Below are 16,048 nucleotides of genomic sequence, written 5' to 3'. Positions count from 1 at the left end.
GTGGGGACTCAAACATGGACGTGTGGCTACCCCACACGCCCGTGTGGCTACCCCACACGCCCGTGTGGCTACTCTACACGTCCGTGTGCTCAGACCATGTAACTAACTATGACCATGTGAAAAATCTTGCACCTAAAATTAATAAGTCACATGACTATGTGACAACTTGTGTCTAAGGCTGTGTGCACCTTAAAAGCTTCCAAAACAAGACAAACTTTCATCCAACACTTAGGTACCAAGCCAAATCAAAATAAATCATTTCTATACTTTAAAAACACATTCAAACAAGCCTAAAACATGACAAAACATTCAACCAAAGTGCCTAACCAATGTGTCCTCGTTGACACCATAATTCAATTACCAACCTCAATTCACATCTCACACCAAACTAATTTGCATTCAAGTTCATAAGTTCGTACATAAAATTCATTTCAAACTTACCATTTCTTCTTATTCATTCACTTTTATTCATACCATGATTCAAACACTTACTTAAGGTTTATATCGAATGGCCAAAACAACTTATATGAACATATTCACACCAAGATTAAATGCACATGCACAAGCAAACTAATATCAAGCTCAAGCATCTTTGTATCAATATCATGTATAACTCTTGAAATATGTATTCAAAATATTTATTACATTTCATGCCATCAGGTTAAATCCACCACATATCAATTTCAATATCACATTCAAATCTCTAAATCAAGCTATGATCAACCATATTATTGGCCACAAACAATCAACTTATAGACAAATACAAAATATGCCACTTATAATGAACACTTATATACAAATTACAAGATACTCCTATTACATGCCACATATTCCAAAGTAAATCTTTTCAAAGTCTACCGAAGATAGCTGGATAGCGTGATCTTCCACTTGATCTGATAGTCCAGTTCTGTAAAACAAGATCTACAAGAAAGCAAGAAAATAACACGAGTAGGCTTTTATGAGCTTAGTAAGTTTAAAGGTTGAAATGTTATAACTTACTGTATAACCACAGTTTTATAATTAACAAAATCAATAGCTAACATTAACCCTGTCAATCACAGTTATTCAACAGGTAAGTTTCATAAATACAAGTCATTTAATCACCTCATTTATACAGTATCAATCATTATCAAGTCACGAAAAATATCGGAAACCATAAACACATGTACTTCACAAGAAATCATAACCAAATATCAGTTATCTATCATCATTAAATCATTTAACCATTAAAAATTAGCCCAATGAATGGTATAAGATACACGGTTATCTATTTAAAGCACACTAGAACGCTCAAATGAGCCAAACCCACTGAGAACACACCTAGGCACTAAGTGCCTAGCCTGTAGGCTAACATCCCTCTGAAACACACTTGGGCAGCAAGTGTCAAGCTTGAAGGCTTTACATCCACCTCCGGTAATACACTAGAATCACTGTAAATATAACACGATAGCCCATAACAAATGCTAGACTTCGATATATTCAGTGGATAGTAAAAAGTTAATAATCATCATCTCATCACAACTCAATCACATATCGCGTGCAATATAACCTATTAGCATGCCAATTGTATCCCATCTCATGTTCATCCGGGCTTAATACAGGTAATCGTATAACATTTTACAATTCAATTCATTTTTCTCACCTTGTACCAATTTATAACAATTCAATTACATCTATATATTTATTAACATACCACAACTTAGAAATCAATATAATATTACAAATTATTCTAATTTAAACCGTATAAACTTACCAATGCTAAACAAAAATATTGTAATGTTAGGGTTAATCATCAATTTTCCTTTTTCCGCAATTATCTATCGATTCTTAATCTAAACAGAAATTATTTCAATTATCATTCAAAATACTTATAAATAATCCATTTAATGCATATGACTTCTTTATTGACATTTTCACAATTTTCCTGAACTTTTTTCATTTTATTCAACTTAGTCCTTAATATTAAAACGAACCTATTTTAACAATTAATTCATAAACCCAATTTTCAATAAAACCATATAAAACCTCCCTTAAATTCTAAAAAATTTCAATAAAACCCTTCCAAATTTCACATGCTTTTAATTAAATCATTAAACTTAAAACTATACAAAATTACTTTACAAACTAGTTCAAAATCACCACCAAAGCTCAAACCCAAGAATAAACATCAAGAAAACTTCAAGAAAACAATGGTAAATTTTTCTAGTTTGGAAAATTTCACAAAATAGTCCCTAGGCTAACTAGATTACATTACAATGGTCTTAAAAACATAAAATTCATAAAAAATGAAATAAGAAAACACTTACTTGCATGGTGAATAACAATGCCAAAAGCCTTGAGGTTTTAGCCATGGAAGTTTGGGTTGAGAAACAAGAAATAAAAAAGATGAACATGGTGTTTCTTTTTATTATTATTAATTTATTACTTTAATAATAATTTAATTAATTATTTTTTCAATTATAACTAAAGAAACCAACCTCTTACCATCCATTAACTTAAATTTTGGCTAAATTGCCATATTAAACCATCTCATTATACTAATTTATACAAATGGGCATTTAAGTACTAGTAGCAATCGACTTTTGTAGTTTTACGATTTAGCCCCTTTTTTAATCAACCATCAAATCACTAAAATTTTTGAACCAAACTTCAATATACCTATATAGTAATTTCATAAATATTTTTATAAAGTTTTTATGAGCTCGGTTTATAGAAATGAGGTCCCGATACCTCATTTTCGAAAACTACTTGACTTTAAGGACAACACACTTAATATTCATTCAAATAGAAAAATTATCAGATCAAAATTCTAAATAATACTATATTTGAGTTGTAAATAGTAATAATAATATTTGCGGACTCACTCGTTAGATTTGAGGTCCTGAAATCACTGTTTCCGACACCATTAGAAAACGGGTTGTTACTTATATATATATATATTAACGCATATGAATCATAACATAAATTTCTAGCTTTGTATGCTTATGGTTTAAATAATGTCATACAGTTTTGGGTTCAAACAAAATAAATCATACCCCACTGCTACACACCATAAAGGGAGTTCCCAGAACTTCTCTTTCCAACACACCGGGATGTGGATATATCACTACGAGTTTGCAGATAGTAACTGTCATTTGGCTGTGTTCACACAACAAGTTCCTGTAGTTGGAAACTACTTTTTTCTGCGGGTTCTTATCAATAAGTCGTGCAAATGAAACTTTCTTTTGGTTACAAATTCTATAGCATAAACCTACTATTGGAATATGCTTTCGGCTGTGAATATTGTCCCCTTCTGGATGTACCAACATCTAGAGTTTGAATCCTGCATAAAAGATAGGGAATAAGCGATGTCCACAAGTATACAGGTCAAGTTGTAATATAGTTACAACAAAGTAGGTGAGTACTCCGAGGATCGTACCCAAGGGAGGCGAGCACTAAATTAATTCTAATATAAACACAAATAGATCTAATTAGTAATTTAAATAAGTTATAGTACGATAAAACATAAAAGAAAATATTTTTGGGTTTTTATAAATAATGAAATAGAAATAATGAAAACCTAAGTGTAAAGTACTTCGGAAAACTTAGTTTATAGAATTTAATCAATTCTATGCATGGGTAATTAGCTTGCTTTGGTGGTCATAACTAATTCCTATTTTGGGTTTCTACCCAATCAAGTAATCATTATTCTAGCAAGATCTCTCGATCTTCTACTAAACTAATGAATCGATAAGAACTACTTATCTTACGACCTCACAGTCTAGACCGGTTTGGGGCTAAGGTGTTCACAGATAGGCCATAAAAATTTTGGGTTAATTCCCACCTAAATGACTTCCTAGGATCATCAAGCCTAGGGTTTAAGTTAATCCTATCCCAAATAGTTGACCGGCTAAGGAAACCGTATATAAGAATTAATTAATCACACTTCTACTCACTAATCCCCCATAAGAGGATTAGTTCCTCATGGATATCATGAACACAACAAACTTGAATATAAAGATGAACATAAATCATAAATCAAGTGTAGAGAAAAACTAAAACTAAAAATAAAAGAACTAAAAATTAACCTAAGCCTAAAAACTACAAATTGAAATTATAGAGAAAAACTTAAAGCCTGAAAAGTCACTCATAACAAGTGCTAAATGAGCCTATTTATAGAGTTAAGGTTGTCGTCGTCCTTAACCCTAGGTCAATTAACGCTCTTGTGTTAAATATTTGATTGTGCAAACCAAAACGCCGCTAGCTCGTAAATATCTCCTATACAGGACCGATGTCACGACACCCTAGTGGCTATGTTGCGACATTGAAGGTAGTATGCTCAGGTTCAAGATTACTTTAGTGGGGTATGTCGTGACATTTCATGGTTGTGTCACAACACTGAAGGCAGTCTCAATAAGCTTGCATTCTGCTCCCTATATTTTGACATCAAACTTCTCATGTTGCAACTCAATGACCAATAATGAGTTTATACGTTGTTCCTTGAGTATAACTCTAATTCCAGATACCTAGATTGGGTTCTTCAACGGAGAAACACATGAGAAATCAATAATAGTGTCAAGATTTAACAAGAATATCAATATTTTTGACAAGACTCATAAAATATTAGTAAAAGATCCGTTAAATTGAAAGAAATATCAGTACCAGATAAAAATATTATGGAAATTTGGGAGGGATGAAATTGATGACGTTACGCTAAGTAGATACAAAGAATGGATTAAACGAAGTTTGATTTCAAACTTGGGGTTGAATTAAAATTTCCGGCAATGAAAAGAAAATAATTGTAAAGGGGAAGATGTAGAAGAATAAGGAAAGAAATAGGGGAAAATAAAGTGAAATCCTTGTTCAATTGGAAAAGAGAAGCTAAAATTCTATTTTGATTTGTAAATAGGATTAAATAGTTACGTTCTTCTAAATTTAAGGGCCTGATTAGGCAATCAACCCCTCTTGCTGTCCAAAAAGAATTGGGGGAGGAGAGTGGCATGACTAGAATTTAGGTACAAAGGGGAATAGATGCCTTACCATTTGGGCTACTACCCATGTTTATTCCTTTTCCACCAAAACTAATACATATCTTTGTTAGAATTGGTTCTTTTGTTGTTGAAAAAATAGAAGAAAATGGAAAGAGTGGGGCTTGAACATTGGTTCTCTAGGCAATTTACTAAAATCCCAACTATCAATACTAAGGCTCATTTCTTGGTGATTTTATCAATTCTAGCCTTATATATTCTAGGGTAATACAATTTTCCCATTCTTAAAGAAACTTCGTCTTAAAAATTTACCTGGTTCGAATAGGTGAGGATACTGTTGTCGAAATGTGTCTTCTGTTTCCCATGTGGCTTCCTCGTCTCGATGGTTCGGCCATAAGACCTTAACTAGAGGTATTCACTTCCTTCTCAGAGCCTTTACATCACGTTCTAGGATTTGCACAGGTTCTTCTTTAAAGGAAAAATATGGTCGTACTTCAATCTATTTGATTGGGATAATGTGAGAAAGGTCTGAACGATAACGTCTCAACATATGGAAAACATCGTGAATTAGTTCCAGTTCAGGAGGTAATTCGAGTTGATAAGTAATTGGACCGATTCTCCTAAGAATTCGGTAAGGCCCTATGAATCATGGACTTAACATACCCTTTCGATTGTACCTTAACTCATTTCACCATTGGGACACTTTCAGAAAGACTTGATTGCCAACATTATTCTCAATTTCTTTTATCTTTAAATATACAAACTACTTTTGTTTATCAGAAGAATCTTTCAGTATTTCCTGAATTAGTTTAATTCCCCCCTCGAACTCTTGCATTAATACAAGATCTGAAAGTTCTCTTTCACCTAGTTCGATCCAATACAAAGGAGTTCAACATTTGCGACCATATAAGGCTCATAAGGTTCCATTTGGATGCTCAATTGGAAGCTCTTATTGTAGGAAAATTCAACTAAGGGTAAATTTTCTTCTCAATTGCCTCAAAATTTGATAATACAATCTCTTAACATATTTTCCAAAATTTAGATAACTTCCTCGAATTGCCCGTTAGACTACAGATGGAAAGTATTGCTAAAATCCAAGTGGGTTCCCAATGAATTTTGTAACTTCTTCCAAACTTGAGATGTAAAACGGGAGTCTCAATCTAAAATAATCGATCTGGGCACCTATACAACCTTACTTAATGAATAACTTAGCCAGCTTCTGTAATGAATAATCTTTGTGGACAATTAAGAAATGTGCTGACTTCATTAATCGATCTACTATAACCCAGATTAAATCTTTCTTAGTGGGTGTTAAGGGTAATCCACTAACAAAGTCCACTATTATTCACTTCCACTTCCACTATAGTATTTTGATTGGTTGCAATATTCCTAAATGGAATTGGTGTAACACCCCTAACCTGAGACCGTCGCCGGAGTCGAACACGAGGTGTTAACAAACTTCAAACCACTTATTGATAATTTCCCAGACAAGCTGCCAATCTGTGTACTAGTCGCTTCAAAAATCATAACTTGAGTTCTACAACTCGAAAATCATTTTCGTAATTTTTCCCTGAAACTATACTCATATGTCCATCTACAGATATTTTTCTAGAATTTTTGGTCGGGCCAATTAGTACAGTTTATTAGTTAAAGTCTCCCATGTTACAGGGGTCGACTACACTGACCTTCGTGTGTTAGAACTCGAATAACTCCTTGTGCAGGGATTCAATACTGATGCCGTTTGTTTCTATAGAAACTAGACTCAAAAAGGAATCTATACATATATGGCATGATTTCTAAATGTCTCGGGTTAATTTATAATGAATTTTCAAAGTCGGAACAGGGAATCCAGAAACCGTTCTGGCCCTGTTTCACGAAAACCCAAATATCTCTTAACATACAACTCATATGACCGTTTCGTTTCTTCCATATGAATATAGATTCATCAAGGTTCATTTACGTAATTTATTCACTATTTAATTCCACTCCTACTATTTTTAGTGATTTTTCACATCCACATCACTGTTGCTGCCAGCATCTATTTCTAGGGTAGACTTTCTCTAACACATAGTTTCTATGATTCAACCACCCCTTTTTTATATATAGTCCAAAATATAATCATGATGACCCATTCTAATGGCTGGTCATTGCCAAACATTTCCGTGCCTCTTAATGTGCATATACATACCAAATGATTATAACATTATGCTCAAAACATTTATAAGCCATTTTCGCATGGCTATTCAAAATTTTACATACCAAGTTCAAACAAAACATAATAGCCTATACATGCCGAAATGTTCTCTTAGACCATCTAAGAAGAAGATACCAAAAAGTCGCTAGTCGGTGTGATGACTTGATGACGGTCCCGAATACGTAAAAGTCAAGTCCAAGAAACCTAAAATAGGTGACAAGCAAACACCGAATGAGTATATAACTCAGTAAGTCATAAGCAATGCACTACCAACCATTAATAACATTATCGCAAAAGGAAACAAAATGGAACGAGGCTAATTACTCCATTCAAACCGAACTATACCATAGTTCCTTAGACCATTCGATTCAACCACATACCAAGTTACACATTCACATTCCATATACTAATCAATAGGATATTTGAAGCATTTCTATACACCATTTTGTTTTCGTCACAATCATACATCTACATGACCTTTCACTCATTCCGCGATAATTCTTATGTACGTGACTTCAATTTACATTGTCACATAGGTTCAAACTTACCAAGCTCAACCCCAAATATAAACATAGCGCCTATTAGCCATGAACTCAAGGTACTTACTCGATCCGCTGTCCGTGATCAACTCAATAGTGTCGCACACTCAGTGTCAATAGTGATTCAAAAGCATATAGTGAGTCCGCACACTTAGTGCTATATAATCAACTCGCACACTTAGTGCTATATGATCAAACTCGCACACTTAGTGCTGTACAAGTTTTAAACCCGCACACTTAGTGCCATTCTCATGATCACAAATGTTTATACCCGCACACTTAGTGCCGAAATCAACAACTCAATACATCTCACCTCTTTTCCTTTCATTCAATACTTCCATCACCACATACATACATGTATATAAATTCATCATTCCTTTCGGCATAATTATATAGACATTATGTCTATTCAAATCAATACAAAATATATGCTTAGTGACTTACCTTGTGTTGGGTAAAATAGTCAAAGTCGGCTACTCGATGACCTTCGTCTTTCCCTTGCTTGATTCTCCTTCTTTAACTCCTTGAGCTTAATCAATAAATCAACTAGTTTAACCATCTTGCTAAACATTCATAATTCAATTACACATGCATATGTATGTTTGTATATTCGCAACCATCCTCACTTATTACCCATTTAGTCAATAATCTAAGCCAAGATAAGGCTTCAATATGGTTGCCTCTAACCGAATACATGCACACCAATCTACTTCATTTGGCGAATATGCATGTCTATGTTGAGGCCAATTTTACACTTAATACTACACAAAAAAACAGCATACATTTTACTAACTAACGATTACATATTGTAGCTCAATACACATCTCTCATTTACTTCATAACCAAACAACATCACAAGCAAATATACACCTTAAAATAGTATATATGTCATACCAATACATCATGTGCAAACATATATTCATGTAGGTGCAAGGGCCGAATCTCAAGTTGTTTATATCCAAATATAAACACATATCCAAAGCTCAAATCTTACCTACCATGCAACATGCATGAATCATACTTATGGATATACCATGACCGAATACATCACAACACCATAATTTTGGTCATGATTAAGCAAAGAACTTAATGTCTTACTCAAAAATACTAAGAAGAAATTCCAAGAGCCATCAATCCACCATCACATATACCATTAGCAAGCTTCATATTTAACATGCAATGGCATTAACACAAAATCCACCTTGGCCAAATACCATCCCCATGATATAACAAAGATTTGAACCATGGGCTAATAAGAACATCAAGCTAGCAACTAAAAACATGCATGAATCTCATGGCACAACCTCAAACATACCTTAATCTTGATGCAAGTATAGCCAAATCTCTTCCTAATCCCTTCCAAACCAAACATGAAGCAAAAATTCCTTCCTTCCTCTTTGGTATTTTCGGTCAAGAGAGAATGAAATGGATGAGCAAAATTTTTTCTTTTCTTTTCTTCAATGCACGGCAATGGGGGGTTCACTCACACATTTTTTTTTCTTTCTTTATTACCCATACTTATTTGTTTATTGTTTCTCCCTAATGCACCAACAAAACATGTTTCATGACATGTTTAGCCCATACCCCTTGTCATGGCGGTCACCTCCTATAAAAGAGGGATATTTGACATGCAAGGCCATTGTTTTGCATGCATGCTTTAATTAGTCATCACACATTTCCCCATCATACTTTCAAAGTTTTCTACTAGGTCCTTTCTAGTGAAATTCACATTTATAACTCTAAATCAAACATCAAAAATGTCACACACGAATTAATACATATCATAAGCATCAAAATGAGCATTAAATTATTTTTATGCCTCGGTTTTGCGGTCCCGAAACCACATTCCGACTAGGGTCAATTTTGGGCTGTCACAATTGGTGCTCATCTTTTACTTGCTGACAAGTTAGACATTTGGCCATAAATTCCATTACATCTCATTTCAATCTCGATCACCAGTACCACTTTTTCACATCATGATACATCTTATTTCCTCCGGGATGCATTTCATAAAGGCTTGCATACGCTTCTTGAAGTATGGTTTGCTTAATTCATTATCATTCAGCACACAAAACCTCCATTGAAAGCACAAGATGCCATTATCATTAAACCCAAAATCCTATGTCTTTCTTTGTTCCACAAGCTTAATTTGAGGTAATAAGATTATATTTAAGGGTTGTTTAACTTTGATCTCATCAGTAAGGGTGGGTATTACTTGCAATTTTTCTAGCAAGCCTTTATTATCCACTAAACTCAACCTAGCAAACATTGCCCTTAAATCACTCATTTGTTTTCGGCTTAAGGCATTTGCTACAACATTGGGTTTTCTGAGATGGTATTCAATCACACAATCATAATCTTTTAACAGCTCTAACCACCTCCGTTGTCTAATATTCGATTCTTTTTGGGCAAGAAGGTATTTAAGGCTCTTATGATTAATATAAAAGTAACACTTTTCCCTATACAAGTAGTGCATCTATATCTTTAGTGCAAAAACTATTGCAACCAACTCTAAGTCATGAGTCGGGTAGTTGCACTCATGTTGTTTCAACTATCTTGACACGTAAGCTACTATTTTACTTTCTTGCATCAAAACACAACCAAGGCCGATATAGGATGCACCATTGTACACCATAATGTCTTTCCTCAATCTGGGCTAAATTAAAACAAGAGCTTGGGTTAAAATCACCTTAAGCTTTTTGAAACTTGATTGTTGCTCCTCTGTCTACTTAAAAGGAAAAATTCATTCTCAGCAACTTAATTAGGATGTGGCTATCAAGGAAAACCCTTCAACAAATATACAATAATACCTAGCCAAACCCAAAAATGCTACAGATTTTAGAAACATTTTTGGGTTGTTTCCATTCAAGGACCGTTTCTATCTTCTTTAGATTTACTCGAATACCTTCTGCGAGTACCACATGACCAAGAAACATAACCTTCTTAAGCCATAATTCACATTTACTAAGTTTAACAAATAGTTTTTTCTCTCAGGGAATTTCTAGAACCTTCCTAAAGTGCCCACCATGTTCATGTCCACTTTTGGAGTAAACCAGGATATCATCTGTAAAATCTACCCCGAACTGATTAAAGAAGGGTTGGAGCACTCTGTTCATTAGGTCAATAAAAGTGGCAAGGGCGTTGGTTAAGCCGAATGGCATCACGAGGAACTCATAGTGGCCGTAATGGGTTCTAAAAGTGATTTTGGGTACATTTGCCTCATTCACCTTAAGTTGGTAATACCTTAACCTTAGATCTATTTTGGAAAACACAATTGCACCTCGAAATTGATCAAATAGGTCATCTATCCTAGGCAGAGGATATTTATTTTTGACAATTAACTTGTTTAACTGTCGGTAATTTATAGATAACCTTAAGGAACTATTTTTTTCAAAAACAGATCCAAAGCTCCCTATAAAGACACGTTGGGTCTAATAAACCCACAATCCAAAAGCTCTTAAAGTTGGATTTTTAGTTCTAACAACTCTTTTGTTGCTATGCGGTAGAAAGCAATGGGCACTGGAGCAGTTCCTGGAAACACTTCAATGTTGAATTTTACCTCACGATTTGGAGGTATTCTTGGAAACTCTTCGGGAACACATCTGGGAAATATCTAACGATTTGGATGTTATCTAAGGTGGTATTATCGGAATTCCCATCGATCACATAAGCTAGGTATGCTTCACATATTTTTTGAACTAACTTTTCTTTGACCATAACAAATATTACGTTAGACAAGTAGACCTTACACTCCCCAACCATAATAATATCTCTACCCTTGATTGTTTTTAAATTTACCCTCTTATAGGCACAATCTAGGCTAACTTGATGTTTAACTAACCAGACCATACCTAAAATTAAATCAAACTCCCCAAAGGGTAACTACATAAGATTTATGGGAAACACTATCCCGTGAACCTCCAATGGACATATCCTATAAATTTTATTTACAATAATGGATTGTCTTAAGGGACTTACTACAGTTACAACAGTAGTGGTTTCCTCTACCACAACACCCAATTTTTTAAACATATTACAAGATACATAACAGTGGGTGGATCCTATATTAATTAAGCAAAGTATGGGATAAAATATATGGTAAAGATACCTGGTATGGCATCTAACACATCCATTTCTTTACAACCCCTAATGACATAGACTAAGGTAGGTTGTCTAGCCTCATGTTTAATTTGTGCTAGTAGCTACATTATTCACAACCCGGTTCTACCAACGACCCATCAAAGGTATAATTGGCCTGCTTTCTGGTTTTAAGCTGGACCTTACGTCTACTTGTTTCGTCGAGGTTGTCCCTTGCCAAATTCTCCTTCGACCTATATTTAAAAAAAATACCTTATTTTCTCCAACACTCACATAGGTGGCACTTGCCATAATGAGTATAGATGTCAATCTTATCACCCGGTTTAGCCACAGTCACCTCTTACAATGGTCTACTCTCTCTGTTTCATTTTACAAGCTGAGAGTTCTAACTAGCAGAACCAGAATCCCTCTTGGATGATACCCTATGCTTCTCTCACTAGTCACAGTTTACCTATTTGGACGATCTTAGCTTTCTCCACTAGGTTTTCAAATACCTGCCCTCAGTGTGAAGTAACTTGTATCTTTAGGTCAAATTGTAGTCCATTTTCAAAACGTACAAACTTGTCTTATTTAGTGGCAACCATTCCCTAAGCATATCGACTGAGCCTCAAGAATTCAACCTCATATTCTACCATAGATTTGTCCCCTTGATTTAGCTAGATGAACTTGAGCCTGAGGGCTCCCACATACCTCGTGCTCACATACGTTTCTTGGAAGGCCTCTTGAAACTATTCCCAAGTGATCTGCTCAATCTATCTACCTTTTACGATAAACTACAACTAGCAATAGGCTTCCTTCCTCAGCAAGAACATAGTGTGCTTCAGTTTCTACTTTAGAGCACAATCTAAGTCCTTTAGAATCTTTTCCATCGACTCCATCCAATACTCAGCTGCGGTGGGAGCTGTACCCGTAATACCCTTAAACATTTCTGCCCCTTTTGACCGGAATCTCTCCACAATAGATCTGCGGCTCCCTGATCCAGTTTAAGCTCAAGAAACCTTTTGCAGGATCCTCAGTATCTACAAGGCCTACCTCTACTACGTCTACCTTGGGTGTCATTCTAGTTGTGATAATTTAAAGTTCTAAGATATATCTACAATTTTCAAGCAAAAATTCAAACATTAGTCTTCCTTTTAAATATTCATAATCTAAAGTTCACAGTCTATTTCTAGTTTCAACAGTAACCAAAGTAAAAGCGACACCGAAGTATCGAATTTAATTCATCGTAGAAAACCAAACTTTCAAAAGAAATTTTGTGGCATTTTTTTCCCAAAATACCTTTTTAATGCATACATGCAATTTATTCAAATTTCTATGTCCAAGTTTTAAAAAAATTGACTCTGATACCACCAAATGTAACTTTTCTAATCGGGTTTAAATGTTAGACCGAATTCGAGAGACTACATCAACCACTGAGATGGCCTAGCGGGGATATCGAAGATTTAGAAAACAGTTGGTTCAAAACACTTATTTAATTTAATAGAAACCTTAGTTAAAAAACTTATTTTACTATTCATTAACCTTTTAATTATCATCTAGTAGTGGAAAATATGAAATTTATTTACGTATTTAATAAATCAGGGTTCATGCATACTAATTAATAATCAAAGGTTAATATCTTTAAGAATTCAAGTAAAATATCATGCATAATAAAAACAAACCTAAGTCCTAAGTCCTAAATCTCATGCAACAGTTCAAATAAAATATTGCAGTCTTCAAATAATAAAATAAATTAAAAAAACTAAGCATTAAATAATTAAAATTTTAAAATAGACAGTGCTGAGACCCCCTGGATATCATGCCAACATCTTAACTTGGTGGTTATCTGTAATGATGAAAATTTAAGAGAGGTGAGCTTTAATGCTTAGTGTGAGTCCATTTACAATAAAACAGATGCAACAATTATTAAGGCAATTTATTTCTCATTGCATAAAATATTCACATATAGCAATTTAGTTTAGAATAGTGGTTTTTCAAGTGCAACCATCGTTAATAAATCATACTCACAATAACAGTTTTCAGAATAATTAGATTTTCAAACTTTCCCACAATAATCATATTCATGCACATTTTTCATATATATATTCACACATATGTATCATAACATAATTTTCTAGCTTTGTATGCCCATGGTTTAAATGATGTCATACAATTTCGGCTTCAAAAAAAATAAATCTTACTTCACGTTACACACCATAATGGGTGTTCCCCAGAACTACCTTCTCTAACACCTCGAGATGTGGATATAGCACTATGAGTTCACAGATAATAACTTTCATTTGTCTGTGGACACATAACAAGTTTTTGCATTTGAAATCTACTTTCGTCTGTAGGTTCACAACAATAAATCGTGCAGATAAAACTTGCTTTTAGCTGTAAATTCTACAGCATAAACCTGCAATTGGAATTTTCTTTTGGTTGTGAATACACAGCAATACCTGTAGTAGGAATCTACATTCGTCTTTGGGTGCACAACAAAATTGATTAATGCAGATAAACTGCCAGACTTCCTCTGATCATATCGTCCCAACCCATGCAATGCAATGCGATATATTTAATTGAATCACATATGGTAGCATTTAATGTACTAACACATGGAAAATCAATAGCAAAATCAAGCTTTTCTTGTATTTAGATTGTTAATAATACAAGGCATGACATTCATACGATCGTAATTATATAGATACAAAGGTAGCATATAATAATTATAATTCATATACTATTCATAATTCATGTAAATATTCATATATATATAAATAAATATTGCAATAATTCGATAAATCATGAATTCTAGCATATTTTCTATCATCAAAGACCTAACTGCATAATTTAATTCACTAAAAATAGTTCAAAACCTATTCAGGGGCTAAATTGATCAAAACATAAAATTTTGGGTCAAAACTATAAATTCTATGTTACAAGGGATACACAGCCGTATGATCGGAACATGTGGGAAGCCTTGGACCATTTGGAGATGGTACATAATTGTGTGGCTAGGCCATGTGAAAAACTGTGGCCGTGTGACATTCGAAAATTCAACCTATAGGGAAAACACGATCATGTTGAAGGCTGTGTGAGGGTTCCTAAGTTGTGTGAAAGTCAAACATGCTAAGGTTTCATGGGTGGCATGGCCATGTATGGGGCTGTATAGTCTACACAGACGGCCCGCATGCCCATGTGGTTGGCCATGTGGTTTGGGCTAGGCTCGGTTTTGCCTCGATTTTCTTGTAAAAGAACACATACCTAATTTTTAGGATCTTGTACATCATTCCTTCTGCTTAAGTCTGATTCGAGATACCTAGATAGGGTTCTTTAACGGAGAAACACGCGAGAAATCAATAACGGTGTCAAGATCTAACAAGAATACTAAGATTTTAGGCAAGATTCTTAAAAGATCCGTTAAATAAAATGAAAGATCAGTACTAGATAAAAATACTATGGAATTTGGGATCGATTATCGGGGTTTGAATTAAACTTACCAATTATTTATGCTAAATTGATACGAAGAATGAATTGAACAGAGGTTGACTTCAAAGTCGGGATTGAATTAAATTTTCCAGCAATGAAAAGAAAATAATTGCAAGGGGAAGATGTAGAAGAATAGGGAAAAAAATAGGGGAAAAGAAAGTCAAATCCCTATTCAATTAGAGAAGAGAAGCAAAAATTCTATTTTGATTTGGAAATAAGATTAAATAGTTAGAATTTTTTATATTTGAAGGCCTAATTGGGCAATTAACCCCTCTTGTCGTCCAAAAAGAATTGGGGAAGGAGCGTAACATGACTAGAACATAAGTACAAATGAGAATATACCATTTAGACTGTTACTCATGCTTGGTCCTTTTCCACCAAAACTAATATATATCTTAGTTGGAATTGGTTCTTTGGTTGTTGAAAAAAAAAAATAGAAGAAAATGGAAAGAGTGAGGCTTAAACTTTGTTTCTCTAGGCAATTTACTAAACTCCAAACCATCAATATTAGTGCTCATTTCTTAATGATTTTATTAATTCTAACTTTATATATTCTGAGGTGTTACACATATGCATATCAAATTTAACAAATTGATGTCCAAATTTAAAAGATTCTAGATGTTTGTTTGTCTCGTTCATCTTAGAGTGAGTTTTAGTAAATTTAAATTTTATAATAATAATGTAAAAACTTAATATTATTTTTATTTCACATTCATAATAGATTTGGATAAATGAATGTTCAAATTTAGAGTTCTATTTATCTGAGTTCATTCTGGACGTGT

Source organism: Gossypium arboreum, chromosome 3 (assembly GCF_025698485.1).
Source record: "Gossypium arboreum isolate Shixiya-1 chromosome 3, ASM2569848v2, whole genome shotgun sequence".
Classification (NCBI taxonomy): domain Eukaryota; kingdom Viridiplantae; phylum Streptophyta; class Magnoliopsida; order Malvales; family Malvaceae; genus Gossypium; species Gossypium arboreum.
Note: the sequence above shows the minus strand (reverse complement) of the source record.